General features: G+C 46.8%; 1 long non-coding RNA gene and 1 pseudogene across 1 annotated transcript; one reads left to right on the top strand and one right to left on the bottom strand.

The window, feature by feature from the left end:
* Positions 1 to 881: 881 nt before the first annotated feature.
* On the bottom strand, positions 882 to 7243 carry LOC123084617 (putative disease resistance protein RGA3; annotated as a pseudogene).
* On the top strand, positions 1629 to 4629 carry LOC123083664 (uncharacterized). The gene is made up of 4 exons (XR_006439351.1): positions 1629 to 2092; positions 2509 to 2587; positions 3703 to 3783; positions 4226 to 4629. It is a non-coding gene; the product is annotated as an uncharacterized lncRNA (long non-coding RNA).
* Positions 7244 to 18324: the final 11081 nt, after the last annotated feature.

The following is an 18324-nucleotide window of genomic DNA, read 5'->3' on the forward strand; positions in this document are numbered from 1 at the left end:
TATTCTGCCATGCGAAAACTTTGCCTTTCTATTTTCAGATAAGGCAATGTTTCTGGTCCCTTCCTTATGTGTTTGTTTGTCAAAGCAATGTGAGCCTGTGAGTATCAGTTATCTGTATGTGTGCTTTTTATACTGATATGATTGCGTACATGTGTTACCAATTAGTGCTCCTAACTGAGTTATGTTCTGTCATCTTCAAGTAGGCCAATCTGAAACAGAATATGCAGTATTACCCTAATAATGATGTTATCAGTGGGTTGACCTTTGCCTTGCTCCTTCATTTTTCTTTTTCTTTTTTTCTGTTATAGTGATTGGACAAGCGAAAAAACTGTCGCTAAGAAAGTAAACACTGCCAGCATTAGTCTGTAGCAAAGTAGAAGAAACAAGCAAAGTAGAAGAAGAGCAAAATAAACAAAGTTCATTCCCACCAGATATCACTAGTATTTCATTCCCTATATTTTGCAGGACACCATGATAAATCAAGTGTCACTAGTATTTATTCCCATGGCAACGATTGTTGTGACACTTTCTTTTCCCTCCATTTGGAGTGAAGACAGTCTGCATTTTGTTAGATATTCGTGGAGAGCTTAACGAATGAATGCAGTACGTACCCAGATGGTTTGGTTGATTGCTTCAAGAACAAAAACTCTGCAAGGCATGTAAGTAGGCAGCAGAGCAGAGGAGAACATTTAATTAGACAACCTCTGTTTTACGACAAGAACAGACTTGACTGGGAACGAAAATCTCAGTCTATGCAGTTGAGCAATGTTTGCATGGCGTGATAACAACAGCTACAGTTTCTTTGGAGTTTTGACATATCCCACGAGGTTGGCATCAGAATACGCAAGCGCAGGCATCCCAATCAAAGGCAAGCTAACCATTTAGCACCTGGGTCTCCGTGGAAGTCCGTGAGCCAAATTCGGTGATTTATTTGGAATTGCTTGAATCAAATTCCAGCAGGCGCCACCTCTTGAGAAGGCTCCCATCAAGTTGGGGCAGTATGTGATATGTAGTTTCTCCAGGGCTGGGAGCTGCTGCAGGAGTCCCTCCGGTAGTGTCTCTAACCTTAGGCATTCAGAAATATGCAGCCTCTTGAGCTGAGGGAATGATACAACCGCTACTTCTCCTTCCACCTTCTGGTACCATCTCTCTAGCTTAGCCATGTCGGAAACTATCATGCTTTTCAGCTTAGGAAAGAACGGTGTTGGGGACATACATGATTCCCCATTGTCTGTATCATCATTACCAACACACATACTTGTTAACACTACCAGAATCGTGATTAAGCCTGTGAGCCAACATATATTCCCGTCGGCCCCGCGTAGACTCCCAGGAAAATATCATTTTACTGTGGGCCAGACACTGACCGACAGGTTTTTTCACCATATTCCTGTAGGTTCTGAGCAGGCGCACAGGAAAAGTATATCCCTGTGCGTCGCCTCCCACAGGAATCGCATTCGGCCCTTCGCGCCCGCGGGCTACCGCTTCGCGCCATCGGGTTTTTATTGCGCGCGCATTTTTTCGGAGAGGCCCACCCTTTTGTCTATTTTCCTGTGTGTTTGGGCTCACAGAGTTAGGCCCAATACAAAAGGAGAGGGCAAACACGTACAGCCTCCATCCCCAATTCAGTCGTAGTCTCCAATCCTCTCGATCCCCAATCCAGTCCTGCGCTTCACCGCCGCCGCCACCATCGTCCGGTCCACAGCCGGAGCCGCCGCCACACCATCCTCCGGTCCACCGCCGCCGCCGCCACACCACCCTCCGGTCCACCGCCACCGCCGCCACACCATCCTCCGGTCCACCGCCGCCGCCGCCACACCATCCGCAGGTCCACCGCCGTGGCAGCAGCTACACCATCCTCCCATCTACCGTCGCGGCTGCCTCCCCTCCCTGCGGAAGGCCGTCCTTCCGCCTGCATCTTCCTCACCACTTGCGTAGTGCCGGTCTCTGCCTCGCCACCCGCCGGAGCACCAGCATCTGCCCCCCACCAAGCTCCCGTACTTGTCCCCCATTCAGATTTACACGTCTTCACCTCCGGCTGCCTGTACTCCTCTACTCGCTGCCTCACAAGTCCCCATTCTCCATATCTCTGGTAATATATTACCTTCTTTTCCTAGATCTACGATTTGTTTGCTCTATTTCTTGTGTAGCGTACAAGCTTCGTTGGAACTAATTTAGGCACATCTGATTAGTATACGGTTGATTTGGATAAGTTCAAACACCAATTTTTATGGGTTCCAACGCAAAACTAGTTGTACATGACCATGTACAGTTCTTTGGTGTGCGAGTTGATTTGGACAGATTAGTTTTGGTTGTTCTTAGACGTAAGTTGGAGCTTCTGTAGCAACATCAGTGAACAGCTAGCATGTAGCTTATGTACATGACCATCTAACTGTTCATTTTTTCTAGGTTGTAGCTTCCGTGACACCTACCTGCTATTTATTTATTTATTTAAAGTGAATTTAAGATCTATAAATCCTAGAATAATCTTATCTTTTCATATTCCAGAAACATCAGTGAACAGCTAGGGGAGTTGGCTGGCCACCCTTTTCGACGCCGTAATTTCCCAGCTTGAACAAGTATATTGGTAAGTTATAGCTTTGAGCTCTTAAATTTATGTCTGAAACAATTGTCTTTTTGTGAATTGTTATTTGTGCTGCTGCCCTTTAGTATGCTATTATTTTTCTGAAATAGCCCCATTTCTGTGAATTTTATTTCAGTATGAGTTCTTGGTTAAATAATGGAGAACCGTGATTGGATGTATAGTGGATGGGTGTTTGGTCAAGTCCCTTCTAATATATGGCTTGAAGAAACTGCACGATTTATAGACCGGGCCTTCTCTTCCGTAGCTGAAGGTGGTAAAATTAAGTGTCCATGCGCCAAATGTCGGAATTATTTTCCGCAAGAAAGGCACATTGTAGAGAAACACTTGTATAAACATGGGTATAAGCCAAATTACAAAACCTGGACAGAACATGGTGAGAGTTTTGTAGCTGCTGCTGATGGATCTGTCCCTTTAGTACATCAAGAGGGCTGTAATGAAACTGATCGAATGGACAATATGTTGGTTAACTTAGGTGGTAGCCATCTTCCACCGGTTACTGAGGAGCCAACCTCCTCTGCCAAGGCTTTTTATAGGATGGTCAGTAGTGCCGATGAATTGGTACATGCGAACACAAAACACTCACGTCTTTCTGCTGTAGCTCGTTGCTGTCTATGAAATCACAATACAACATGTCCATTGCACATTTTGATGATACCTTAAAAATAATCCATGAACTTTTGCCTCCTGAATCTGCCTCCTGAATCTAATTTGTCCGAAGACTTCTACCAATCCAAGAAACTCTTAGAAGGTCTTGGGATGCCATATGTCAAAATAGATGTGTGCAAAAATAATTGCATGTTGTATTACAAAGATAACAAACATAAAGAGAAGTGTGACTTTTGTGGCACATCTCGTTACGAGGAAGGCCAAAAGAAAATCCCACGTAAAGTTTTGCGGTACCTCCCTCTAAAAGATAGATTGCAAAGGCGTGCTAATGAAGAAAATGCAGAACTCAGGCGTGCTAAGGAGATGCTACAGCAGAAAGTACATATGCATGGGCAGCTCATAACTGTATGTACAAATTAACGCCCAAATTCTAAACCAATGGATCTCAACTTCTCAATTATCAACTCGAGTAACATTTCTTCCTTTTGCAGGCACTTTTCAAGGAGATAGGAAAAGAGTTGCCAGCGCATATACTACATATACTAAGCCATGGAGCTGTTTCGCAACCAGAAGTAAGTGTATGAGAAACTTGAAGTTATCTATATCATATGGATGAATGTGTGATGTCCACTACTCAACTTGAATTTGTGCATTCCTTCTGACCTGTCTACGCTGATGTAGCTGCAATATCAACATTATGTTGCATATGAGATTTTTTTTTCATGTTTTATATCAAGATATTTGGCTGTTTGCATCTGTGAGCTTGTCTACTCTCATAAGATTCTTTAGCTGTTATGCCCAATTTTTTTTTTCATGTTTTATATCAAGATATTTGGAACTTCAAAGTAGCCTGGACATGTAAATGAAAAGAAAATCCATTCTTGGTGCCAAGCATTAATCAATAAATGGAAATTATTTTGTTCTGTTGTCTCAACTTATTATCCAACAAAGTATTGTGTTTTTATTGTTCTAAATCAGATTAAATAACAATTTGGTTACTTGGGCTTGATTCAGGGGACAAATAACTCGTCTCAACCCGGCTCACAAGCGGTTGATGTCAACAATGATGTCATGGAGTCGAGCGAGGAGAACGACACCACTGGGAATGTCGGTGATCAAATCGTTGACGCAGCAGCCAACCATGGCGGAAACTGATTGCTCAAAGAACATGATAACATCAGACTGTAGGTGGTCTTCATACGCTCTTTTGTGGACTTGTGTATCCAGTATGGTTTAGGAATGAGAACTAACATCTGGTGGTAGTTGCAAGCCGGCGTATTTTGCTAGTATTGTTGTAGTTGGAAGGTCCTTTTGTGGATGGTACCATTGTAGCCTTGTAGTGTACTTTGTTGATCTATATGTATGGAACTAATGATGATATATGAAGTCTGATGTTGTCATATAAATCTATTCTCACATGGTCTCTGTGAAATAATGTAACATCTGTAGCATCTGGGTTAAGCACATTGCTTTTCCGGCAGGAATATGAAAAAAAACATCATGATGCAACAGTGACGGCCAACGGCTGACAGGAATGCACGAACGTTGCAGCTTTCCTAGCACAAATTCCTGTCGGCTGAACCTACAGGTATAAGTTGGTAGGAATGCCTCCTAGTACAAATTTCCTGGCGGCCTTTCCTGACAGGTGGTTGACAGGAATATGTATTTTCCGGGAGGCATAAATCTGACAGAGCATTTCTTTCGTGTGAGCCAACCGTCAGGAATAACCGACAGCAATAATATTCCTGTGGGCCGACCGGCAGGCATATTGTTTCATTCCTGGCAGGCTATGGCTGTCGGTTGTTCCTGTCGGTTGGCCGACAGGAATTATATTCCTGACGGCCAGTTTTATTTTCCTGACGGCTGTTGGCCCACACGCTTAGTCGCGTTTCTGGTAGTGTAAGCCATCCAAACTAACCAATGACAAGAGCCTGAGAGAGGAGAGCTGCCATAATGGTGGAAGATCCTTGCAGTTCTTGCAGTAGCCCAGAGAAAGTTCACTGATATGCTCTAACAGTGTAGGGTTGTGCATCCATGATGAGAATTTGGCACCACTATAACTAATTAACAATAAAGATTCAAGATTTGTGTGAGGACGAAGGGCCTCTAATATTTCATCTGCATTACTATCTACTTCATCTTCATAACTTCTGACGGATATATTGCCATACCAATCGAGTGATAATCGTTTCAATTTATGCTTGGGGGATATATTGCCTTCTTTAGCATTTTCTGCACTATGCACTTTTCTCAGCTCCGACAAAGAAAGACCACCACCTAGATTCAGATTTTTCAGTTGATCAATTCCACAACCTGCATCGTAATCAATGAAATAATCCGTCAAAGTGTGTAGAGAAGTCAGCTGACTAATACCCCGTGGCATGCGGCTCAAACTCTCACACCCAACAAGGAGGATGTGCCGAAGACTGCTCATATATCTCATGCCTTCTGGCAATTTCTTAAGCTCTTTGCAATCAATGAGCTTCAATGTTTGCAAGCTATACAACATGGTAGTGGCTTCAGGCAATGTAGAAATATTGGACTTAGAACAATCTAGATAGCGAAGATGCTTCAAATTTATCAAATTTTTCTTGATCGAGAGTGTATTCAATGCTCGCAAGGACATGGATTTTTTCTTGGCCATACTCAGAGACTTGGATATATCCTGGATTAATATCGTGCGGGGTCGTGGAGCTAGAATTTCCTTCATGGCTGCAATAGTATCATTGCTGATATAATCAAGTGTCAAGTGTCGAACCTCATGCTGTAATGAACTAGCATGTGTGCATCCTTGCAGAATTTCTTTACATGATGAAGATTCTTGCAGAATGAAGCAATCATTTCCACTTACATGGTGAGCAAGATCATGCATGAGATCATGCATCTTGCAAGTGGTTGGTTGGTACATGAAGTTATCTCGTTGAATCTCCGCATCTAAGAGAAAACATCTCCAAACTAGCACATCAAAAATTTCTTGGCCTCTTGTTTCTGATGCAATAAAGTCATTTGCCATCCATAGCTGGATTAACATCTCTTTATCCATCCATCTGTACTTGGGGAAAATAGCATAGAAGGAAAAGCATATTTTTTCTTCTGATGACAAGTGATCATAGCTCAGCTGTAGTGCAGGTACAATTCCAGTAGTTGTGACGATGTCATCCTTCCACACATCACTGTCCATAACAGAAACCCACTGACCGTGATTCTTTGAACAAAGTAAAGCTGATATAGCCTTGATAGCAAGGGGCAATCTCTCACACTTGTGCACAATACACTTAGCCATTGAAATCAATTCCTCTTGCTTCTCCACTTCCCTCCCAAATGCGATTCTGCGAAAAAGCTCCCATGATTCATCCTCATTCAGAAGTGATATCTGATGTGGAGGAAGTGTGCCCATGATAGAAGCAACTTGATTGCTGCGGCTTGTCACAATTATAGCACTTCCGGAGCCGGCATGTAAGTTTAGCAATGATCTCATAGCATCCCACTTTTGTCCATCTTCATTCCAAACATCATCCAGCACTAGGAGGTACCTTTTGTTGCCCAAAACACCACAAAGTTCCTTCTGCAATGCCTCCATCTGAGTCAAATCACATTGTTCCACGGTGGTCACTTCTATTATAGATCGGATGGTTTCTTCAATAACGAACTTGTGAGAGACACAAACCCATAAGACCAACTCAAAATGATGCTTCACCCTCTGATCATTATGGACAAGTTGGGCAAGAGTGGTCTTACCAATTCCCCCCATACCAACTACGGGGAGCACCATGACATTACTATTATCATCATTGCTGTTGTTGGAGTGATCGAGCAATATCTTCACCACTTGTTCCCTGTCATTTTGCCTTCCAACTATCTCTGATTCATTTACATGAGAGTGTGTTTGCGGATGATCAATGGTCGGTGCCTCGGCATGTTGGAGGAAGTGAAAATTATTCATCTCCACAACCAGTTCATCTATCATTTCTTCTTCCTGCTCATGGAGAGGCGGAAAATAACCGGGCTGTTGGTGGTGAAGTAGCTCAGCATCTGCAATGAAATGAAAACAATTAAATTGGAATAAAATACTTCCATTTCCAAAACCTTAAAGAAATAGACGAGATGCAGATTATGCACGAGATGCTTGCTGTTTTATGTCAGATGAGATAAGGCTAGTTTAAGGAAAGGTACGTGTTCCGATTCTTGAGGCATATTTTAGTGAGCCGTCCACCAGATGTATTAGTGCCTCCACTCCTAGTCCTAGGGTTCCGACTCTTAATTCTCCCTTTCCCATTTCCCCCTGTTCTCTCCTTGGAGATTGTGTTTGTTGGACCCCACTACATGCCCTGATAACTCCTGTCCTACTCCTGTGTGGTCTTTGTTAGCACTTTTTTGGTCGGATTTAGTAAAGCAATTTGTGTTTTGCTGGCCACCTCCTTGCTCCCTCGGTGGTGGTTTTAGTAGGTTCAACAGGCCAACAAGAAGAGAGGAAAACACAGGGCATCCATAAATACTTAGGAAGTTGAGCAACTAACGACTCTACAATACATGTATATAGCTGAGCTGAGCGGACATTTAGGCACATCTTTGGATGGCCAGCTCCCGCCACACTGCTCGTGGACTGGTCTCCACCGGCACGGATAAGGTGTACGAATATGGGTGGATCTTGTAAAAGAGTCACACTTTCATGGCATTCTTGAAGTCGTTCAAGCAGCCGCCGTTGGCCACGTGATGCATGACGAGCCTCTCGTCGCACCTGAGGCCGGCCATTGATGCGTCCCATGATGTAGGGAGCGCTTCCGTGTATGTAGAGAAACCCATGGCGATTCGTCGGTTAGCTAGGGTAGGGTTAACAACCAAATCGATCGACCGCTCGGCTCTATCTGCACGCTTTAAATAGCTACCGACCGACGATTGGCATTCCAGGGTCTTGATATTGGTTGAAAAATCCGTGACTGTACGTACGCATCACGCTCGGTCTCTCCCGATTGCACTGTAATGACCGTATATATATTTATATAAATAAAATAAAATAACGTACATACGTATCCTTGCATGGTACGTGCGTTGCTGCGCCTATCCCACAAGAAATCGGGGATTTTTGGCTTTTGCTTATTTTTTAGTTCAGCATGTTAGGAGATCTGCTAATGTACTAGCTCACATGTGTGCAAAGCTTGCTAGTACACGTACTCGTACTAGTTCATGGATCTGAATTTCAATATTCGAATCAAAAGTTATGGCTTTCTAAATTTTATAAAACCGAAATAAATGCATGTGCTTTTCCTTTCTTAACTGATTTGTGCAAAATAGAAAACGTTCGAAGGGATGAGGCCCACATAATTTCTTTTTTTGTAGTGTAAAGATGACACGGGGTGCCGATTACCCTTTATGGCAAGTCTGCTTGGATGCACCCCGTGCCGTGTGAGTTTTCTGTCACGGTGCGCTTAGGAAGTCCAATTAGTGCAGAAGCATTTGGGATTTAAAAATTGCCCCACCAAGGATTAAGCCTTGTCCCCCGTTCTTCTTCCAGCATAAAAATTTCTCTCCTGTTTTTCTTCAATTTTTCCTCGCACTTTTTGTATCCTGAAATTCCAAAATAGCAGAAAACAGAAACTTACACTAGGCAGCTGATTAATATGTTAGTCCAATAAAATTGATAAAAAATATGTCCAAAGTGCGTATAATTGATATCGTAGTAGAATAAATCATACATAAATTATGGATACGTTTAATAAGTATCAAAGGAGAACTCAGACAACAAATATGCACACTAGCGGGCCGGGGATGAACCGATGGGGACTATATCCCAATCTGACATTTTGGGACGGTCTACGGGGCGACAATAAACAGGAGGAGCCCAGGATGGTGGACTACTTGGGGGAAAGAAAACCATGAAGATTGTGCTGCGAAGATAGGAGAACCAAACAATGATTGGGGTAGAGTGGGTAATGAAGGAAATATGCCCTAGAGGCAATAATAAAGTTGTTATTTTATATTTCCTTATTCATGATAAAGGTTTATTATTAATGCTAAAATGTTATTGATCGGAAACTTAAATACATGTGTGAATACATAAACAAATATCGTGTCCCTAGTAAGCCTCTACTAGACTAGCTCGTTAATCAAAGATGGTTAAGATGTCCTAACCATAGACATGTGTTGTCATTTGATAACGGGATCACATCATTAGAAGAATGGTGTGATGGAAAAGACCCATCCGTTGGCTTAGCATAATGATCGGTCAGTTTATTGCTATTGCTTTCTTCATGTCAAATACATATTCCTTCGATTATGAGATTCTGCAACTACCGGATACCGGAGGAATACCTTGTGTGCTATCAAACATCACAACGTAACGGGGTGACCATAAAGATGCTCTAAATGTAGCTCCGAAGGTGTTTGCTGAGTTGGCATAGATCGATTAGGATTCGTCACTCCGAGTATCGGAGAGATATCTCTGGACCCTCTCGGTTATACACATCATAAGCTTGCAAGCAAATGACTAAAGAGTTAGTCACAAGGTGATGTATTACAGCAAGTAAAGTGACTTTCCGGTAACGAGATTAAACTAGGTATGAAGATACCGACAATCAAATCTCGGGCAAGTAACATACCGATGGACAAAAGGAATTACGTATGTTGTCATAACGGTTCGACCGATAAAGATCTTCGTAGAATATGTAGGAGCCAATATGGTCATCCAGGTTCCGCTATTGGTTATTGACCGGAGAGGTGTCTCTGTTATGTCTAGATAGTTCCCAAACATGTAGGGTCCGCACGCTTAACGTTCGTTGACGATATAGTGTTATCTGAGTTATATGTTTTGGTGATCGAATGTTGTTCAGAGTCCCGGAGAAGAACACGGACATGACAAGGAGTCTCGAAATGGTCGAGAGGTAAATATTGATATATAGGACGATGGTATTTGGACACCGGAAGTGTTTCGGGAACCGGGAAGGAATCGGGTTACCGGAAGGAGTTCGGGGAACTCCCCGGCAAGTTATGGGCCTTATGGGCCAAAGGAGGGGACAGACCAGCCCACGAGGGGGCTGGTGCACCTCCTTCCTTGTATGGCCAGCCCCAGGGATGGAAAAGGGAAAGGGCTAGCCCCTCCTACCTTTCCCTCTCATGGGAGAGAGGAAGGGGGGGGGCACCCTCCCCTACCTTTCCCCGCACTCCAAATAAGGAAAGGGGGGCACTTGGGAGGGAACCCAAGTAGGATTGCTCCTACTTGGGCACCTCCTTTACCTGCTCCTCCCTCCCTCCCTCCTCCCACGTATATATCTGTGTGTGGGGGGGGGGGGGGGGCTAGCACACAATAGACAATTGCCTAGCCGTGTGCGGCGCCCCCCTCCACCGTTTACACCCCCGGTCACATTTTCGTAGTGCTTGGGTGAAGCCCTATGGAGATCACTTCACCATCACCGTCACCACGCCGTCGCGCTGCCGGAACTCATCTACTACCTCGCCGTTTTGCTGGATCAAGAAGGCGGAGGACGTCACCGAGCTGAATGTGCGCACAACGCGGAGGTCCCGTACATTCGGTACTTGATTGGTTGGAGAGCGAAGAAGTTCAACTACATCAACTGCGTTGTTAAACGCTTCCGCTTACGATCTACAAGGGTACGTAGACATACTCTCCCCTCTCGTTGGTATGCATCTCCATAGATAGATCGTTGGTATGCATCTCCACGGTGGGCGCCAACTATCGTGGTTCTAAGCCTGACAGTAGAATAGGGGGTAGGTATGGAGAGCCAAGATCCTAGCTATGGAGTAGTTGTATACGCAAGGGAGTTACGAGTCCGAGAAGGGCCCGAACTCGTAACTCCCTTGCGTATACTACTACTCCATAGCTAGGATCTTGCCTCTCCATACCTACCCCCTATTCTACTGTCAGGCTTAGAACCACGACAGTTGGCGCCCACCGTGGGGCAGGTGTCTTAGCGACTTATTGGAGAAGTTGCAATTGTTCCGATCGCCTTCATCATGGTTTCTGGCGGAGTTTTGGTGGAGGGCCGCGAGATCCATCTCGGCGCGCTCACGTTTGTCGCCGACGACTCCGCTTGGCTCCAGGAGGCTCCACAAGACATCGACGCGCTCCCACTCCGTGGGGCGACACACTTTCGCGCATGTGTCTGCGGCGTCCTGCTGCGGCAACCGTCGGCCCCGTATCGGTCGACCCCTGTGTCGTCCTCCCTCCCTGTCTCCCGCCAGCGCAAGCGCTCTGGTCGGTCCAGGCTTCAGCGGTAGCTGAGACACGCAGTGGCTCGCCAATCGGCCACCACCCAAGTCGCGACGATTGAGCCCGACGAATCTCTCTATGGCCTGTTCGATCTGTCGACTGGCTCCGTAGAGACTGCATCCGAGTACGACAGCAGTGATCCGGCGGCGGAGGTCCTGATGGTCAATGGGCCTCGTAGTCCTCCCGGTTTCCCCCACACCGACGGAGGGGACGGTGGAGGCGACCCAGCTCAGGTCCACGAGGAGTATCAACCCGAGCCACTCACTTCGTTGCAAAGAGAAGATCTTCGCCGCCGGAACATGGATGCTCTGCATACTCCTATCTTAGGAGAAACCCCCGAGGCTCGCGCCTTGGAGGACGCGCGTTTGGCCAACTTGGCTGAGCGCACTCGACTGGAGAACCTCCAGCGAGCACTCGACGAGCGCGCGCGGCAACGAGTTCCAGACTTTAGCCGACGTCAACTCTTTCCGCCACCGACTCAGGTATATCGAACCCCAATTCAGAATCTGGCAGCTGCAGCCCGTATAGCGGAGTCGATTCAGCCCTCTCAGTTAGAGGCTGGCAAAGGCTTGATGCAGATCAGAGATTTGCTCCAGGCAGCAGGAGATCAAAATTCAGCTGTATCGCAGTCGCGTAATAGGATTCACAGTCAATCCGTCGCTGCGAATACAGTCCAGTCGGCCCATAGCCCGAGATCGCCCCTGCGGCGTGAGGGACGTGGGGGTCGACGTCATCAGTATGATGACCTATTCGATCGCGATGATCGGCGTCGAGTGCCCACTCCTCCCCCAAGGGGTGGGTCTTACGCCCCTCGGCAGCAAGATGACAGACGCCAACACAGTGTTGGGCGAAGGGTTCCAGTCGACCCCAGAGAACCAGGCTTTGACGCGAGGTCCTTTATCGTGCAAGGTCTGGTCGACCGGAACAGAGCTCACCGAGAAGGGCATGACAGAGATGCGCCCACCAGCAGCCGAGTTCATGTCTCAAGACCAGAGTGTTTTAGCAGAGCCATCAGAGCCGTGGTGATCCCTTCCAACTTCAGGTTGGCGACTGGGGTGAGTAAGTTCACTGGTGAGTCTAAGCCCGATACTTGGCTTGAGGACTACCGAGTGGCTGTTCAGATTGGCGGTGGTAATGATGAGGTGGCCATGAAACACTTACCTCTTATGTTGGAGGGCTCGACCAGAGCCTGGCTAAATCAGTTGGCTCCTAGCCGCATTTACACTTGGGAAGATCTTGCCCGAGTATTTGTCAGGACATTTGAAGGGACGTGCAAACGGCCTGCAGGTCTGACAGAGCTGCAGGTTTGCGTACAAAAGTCGAATGAAACCCTGAGAGATTACATCCAGAGGTGGATCACATTGCATCATATGGTGGAGAACGTATCTGATCACCAAACAGTTTGTGCCTTCAAGGAAGACGTTAAGAACAGAGAGTTAAGTTTGAAGTTTAGTCGGACCGGAGACATAACTCTGAGTCGAATGATGGAAATCGCCACCAAATATGCCAATGGGGAAGAAGAGGATCGACTCCGGAGTGGCAAGTACAAGCCGAGCCAGTCGAAAAAAGGGAACTCCAGTCGGAAGCAGAAGCGGAAAGCCGAGCCAGCTTCTCCTGGAGAAGCCTTGGCCGTGACTCAGGGCAAGTTTAAAGGGAAGCCCAAAGGATCTTGGAACCCCAAGAAGGTGAAGGACAAGGAAGGAAATGACGTGATGGATTTGTCATGCCACATCCACCCGAAGAAAGATGAAGAGGGTAACTTCATTTATCCGAAACATACCACTCGCCAGTGCCGGCTCTTAATCCAGCAGTTTCAAGGGAAACAAACCAAGGATAAAGAAAAGGAGTCGGACAAGATTGAGGACAAAGAGGACGGTGATGAAGGATACCCCCATGTTAATTCCACCCTGATGATTTTTGCTGATGTTGAGAGCAAAAGTCGATTGAAAGTTATCAACCGGAAGTGAATATGGTTGCTCCGGCAAAACCCAGTTATCTGAAGTGGTCTCAGACCGCCATCACATTCGACCAGTCTGATCATCCGACACACATATCCACCCCTGGGAGGCAAGCTTTGGTGGTCGACCCAGTCATCGAAGGCACTTGACTGACTAAGGTTCTGATGGACGGTGGCAGCGGACTGAACATATTGTATGCGGACACGCTGAAGGGAATGGGCATTCCATTGTCCAGACTCAGTTCCAGCAACATGAGTTTCCATGGAGTCATTCCTGGAAAAAAGGCTAAAATCACTCGGCCAAATTGCTGTTGATATGGTTTTCGGCGATTCAAAGCATTTCCGCAAAGAAAAGTTAACATTCGAAGTTGTGGATTTCCAGAGTGCTTATCACGCCATTTTAGGCAGGCAAGTTAACTCTGGGCGACAAGTGCCTGAGATGAACTATAGCCTCTCGAGCAGCTAGTTGTATGGCTTGTGGCTCAAAGGAAGTTGTTCTTCCGGTGAACCTGTAGGGGCGCTTGGGTACTATACCCCTACCGTAGATGTGTGCAGTGGCCCAGAATTGACGTTCTTCACCGCTCAAGGGTCCTTGGTACACAACATATTCTGGTGGCTCCTCTAACGCATAGGCACGACGGGTGAGGTTTGCGAGGATGGTCACAAAACCTCCAAGGTTGGTTGCTGTGGTCTCGTTGTGCACTATGGGGCCAGGCATTGTGGCTGGGTTCGAGGTTGTGCTGTGCTGGGTTGGGGCTAGCGTGCCCTTTTTATAGAAAAAAGGGAACGGAGTCTTCTTTCGCACGCTTGCGAATGAGACATTTTTACCATCGGTCACTGGTGTGTGACCGACAGGCTAGGCTGATAGGTTGGGCACCGACTGCCAAAAGTGTCGGGGTCACTGTGTGGCTATCTTGCACGGGAAGCTTGGCTGGGGTTTGGCTAAGGTCTAGTGGGTTGGTTTGCCTAAGTTTTTCGACCTGGCTAAGATAGGATTAGCCAATGGTCAGCCTGGCTCTGATACCAAGTCTGTCACGACCGGTTTTCCGGGTAATAAATTTCCAGAAAAGACCGTCGTGCTCATCAGCCCCAGGATTACTGTTAGCTGATGAGGCTCCAACTTGATACAGAAATTCCAAGCAGAAAACAAAATATGTAGTACAAGGCCATTCTGGCCTGTGAGTACAACAAATGGTTTCTAGTGGTTGATGGCGGAAGCGGGTTGTGAAACATCAGTGTCTATGGGACTCCATTTCCCACGGGAACAACTGACCAGGTTAACTCCTATCTTCGCGAGGCTGCTATCTCCATTACTTAGGTTCCGGGGCTGTCATCGCGTCGGTCCTCTTCGTGCAAGAAAATCTGGCCAAGACAATAGCCAGGGACAAGCCAGTGAGTACTTTGAATGTACTCACAAACATTATGAACACAGGTATAATATAACAATGATGTGCTGAAAATATTTTATGCTCATGACGTCAGTCACAAAAGATAAATAAATCTCTGACGCGTGCAAGCAAGTCATTTATAAAATTGCAATAACATAGTATTATTAAAATTTATGAAATAAATAACAAGCAAAGACACAGTCGGGCGTCTTAGCGACACCACATAAAGGGCTTTAAAAGAAATGCCACAGTCGGGCGTCTGAGCGACACCACATAAAGGGCTTTAAAAGAAATGCCACAGTCGGGCGTCTGAGCGACACCACATAAAGGGCTTTAAAAGAAATGCCACAGTCGGGCGTCTGAGCGACACCACATAAAAGGCTTTAAAAGAAATGCCACAGTCGGGCGTCTGAGCGTCACCACATAAAGGGCATTAAAAGAAATGCCACAGTCGGGCGTCTGAGCGACACCACATAAAGGGCTTTAAAAGAAATGCCACAGTCGGGCGTCTGAGGGACACCACATAAAAGGGCTTTAAAAGAAATGCCACAGTCGGGCGTCTGAGCGACACCACACAAAGGGCTTTAAAATAAACAATCATAGTGAATATCCCGGAGGTAGAACCATCCCAGAGATTCTCGATAATAACAATAATATCACGGGTTAGTCAACAATAATAATAATCATAATTATCACAAGTCACAGGTAGTAGTTCCAGTTCTGGTTAACGGTTTCACCTCCGAAGACCGACACTAAGACCGACACTTGACCCATCCCAGACTGTAATCCTTAACCATGGACACGGCTATTCGAATAGGTTTAATCTCTGCAGAGGGTGTACTCTTTACCCACGAGTAACGGATTTCTTTAGTCCATCGGGACTAATTCCGTCTACGGTCTTTTTGTTGAAAACACACCTAACTTGCACACACCAGCTTATCTCACACGTGTCTGGAATCACCCACGACACCTGTTAAGCAAACTCTAAGTGGGGAGGCTACAACCTCGCGTAGCATGGGATCAAATTTATATCGCGCGCTCTAAGGGGTGGCCTCCCCTCTCGGTCCCAACCGGAAACACCCATGCCCCCGGACCAGGTGGCCTGCCTACCAGCTACAACCGGTATCTTCCACCATGGCCTCTCTGTACGGTGTGTGCTAGAAAGAGGTTGACAACTTACTGAACCGTACTCTACTTGCTGTAGAGACGAGTGGTAGTACGAAACAAGTATGGGGGTTACTGGCACAAGACTCGATCTATGGTCGACTCAGGAGGTTTAAGTATTCCCTGCATGATTAGCATGACGAATATATTTCAACCAACAGAGTCACCGCTCATATCACCTTCCATGCCATACCAGACATAACCGTCCTGACGGAGACCGGCGACAAACTCATGCCTACCCAAGGCAGAGGTTTTCCCGGGTTCCTGCCGGTATGCATGCAAGGCACATTAGGGTGATTATCATCACAAGTGTGTCCATTTCCAACAGCATGGAAATCAATAACATGCACCCATGCATATGATCATATCACATGAAATAACAAGTTTCTCCAAAGTGAGGTGATGTTATGAACGTGTCATCGAACACACAAAAATATTATGCCGGGTTCAGAATGCTTGCCTTCAATGTGTGGAATAGCAGGGTGCACTCCAAAAGTTGAAACATTTCTCCTCTCTTCAAAAATCCTATTTTAGCAATATAAAAGAATTAACACACAAAATAAAAACAGCACCAAAAGTTGTTCTGAAATTTTTTCAAATAAATCTTAAAATAAACTAGGTGAAATTTGAGACAGGTAGGAAATAGAATAATTTCATTTGGAGTTGTATTTAAAAAGATATAACCAGTCAAAGTTTTTGTCAAATTCTGTTTTTTAAAAATAAAACAAAAGAAAACGTTTCAGCCACGAATACGCTTTCTAAGTAGGGGTTACGTACTTGGGGTTTTACGCTATCACTTAACACGCGTGGCGGCGGAGTGGGTCACTGACAGTGGGTCCACGGGGCCCACTAGTCAGGTTTGACTAGTCTTTCTCCCTCTCCTTCCTCTGTCCCGAGCGGAGGCGGAGCTCAGGCAATCGTCGCCGGCGACTGGCGGCTCCTCGCGGGGCCCCAAGGGCGGGGATGGATCCGCCACTCCAGGGCGGTCATCCCGGTGGTCGACAGGTAGGTGGGGGCGGAGGGAGCTGCCGGCGGCGAGCTTCGCGGCGGAGGAGGCTTCGGTGGCGAAGTGGTTTTGTGGCGGCGATGGCTTCCGAACCAAATTGAGTAGGGGGATCTGTTCACGGGAGGAAGAGAGGACTTCTGGTGAAGAGAGTGGAGAGGGGGAAGCCCTGGTGGCGCCAGAGTGAACGAGACAGTGGCGGCGGCAGGAGTTGCCGGAGACGAAGAAGGCGGCGTTTCCCTGACGATTGTGGGCTATGGGGGTTCCATGGGGTAGCCTAAGGTTGCGTGCGTGCTCAGAGGGGCTCGGGGTCCCTTTTTATAGCGTGTCAAGGCGGTTCCGCGGCGGCTGCGGATAAGGTCGCCGGCGACCGCCATTGTGTAGCTAGGGCGTCGTGGCGGCGACGAGCGCTAGCGGACACACTCGTGGATGAGCTCGCGCTGTCCCAGGGGCCAGGTGGCGAGCGGAAGAGGCTTGGGCGGCGCTGAACGGAGCAGGGGCTGTCGGCGGCCGTGGCGGGTAGCTCCTGGCCTGTCGGGGACGTGGCGAGGGGCGGCTTGGCGTGTTGCGGTGAGGAGGGACGTGCGTGGCGTGGCTCTGCAGTGGAGGCAAGGCCAGGGGCGCGACGCGTCGGCTCGGGCGCGGCACGTGCAAAACGCGTGCCAAACGCACGCTCTGCTCGCGCTCCGGGCGTGCACGGGACGTGCTCGACGTAATGCCAGGGCATGCTAGAGGTCGCGGTTGAGGCTGGGAAGAAACAGGGCTGGGTTAGGGTTAGATAGAGGGTGAGTGGGTATGGTTGCTAGGTCAGGCGACCAAGTTCACAGTGTAAACTTGAATCCATGCCAAATCTGGCTATGCTCTCCAGGTGTTTGACAAAATGCCACAGGCACCTAGGCTCTTCTTGGGCGTGGCCAAATCCTCCAGATCAGGGTCTCCTTAGAAACAAGAGAGAGTGGTGAGGTTAGTTTGTGAAAAGCACAAACTTGTTAGTGCAAGTTTTGCAAAACTACAATTCTTGACAGGAAATAAATGACATTATTTCATGAACCAAAATTAATCCAATGGGTGCATGCTCCTGGATTTAGGGGTTTGGTAGGGCTGTCTACAAGTAGGAGAAAACACAAGATCTTTGGAGCAAAATTAAATAGGGTTGCAGTAGAAATCACAAGGCTGGACCAGAATGAAAAAGAGGATGATTCACTCAATTTTTTCAAAGAACATAAATAGGTTTTCACACAAAGTGGAATAATATGCTCCTACTGACCTCCCCTAATTTTGGTAGAAGTTTTAAATAAATATTTAAATAGGTTGTAGTGTAAAATTGCCCACTGGACCAGATTTGAACACTTGGTGTAGAACTCAAAATATCCAATG

The sequence above is a fragment of the Triticum aestivum genome, chromosome 4A (genome assembly GCF_018294505.1).
Source record: "Triticum aestivum cultivar Chinese Spring chromosome 4A, IWGSC CS RefSeq v2.1, whole genome shotgun sequence".
Taxonomy (NCBI): Eukaryota; Viridiplantae; Streptophyta; class Magnoliopsida; order Poales; family Poaceae; genus Triticum; species Triticum aestivum.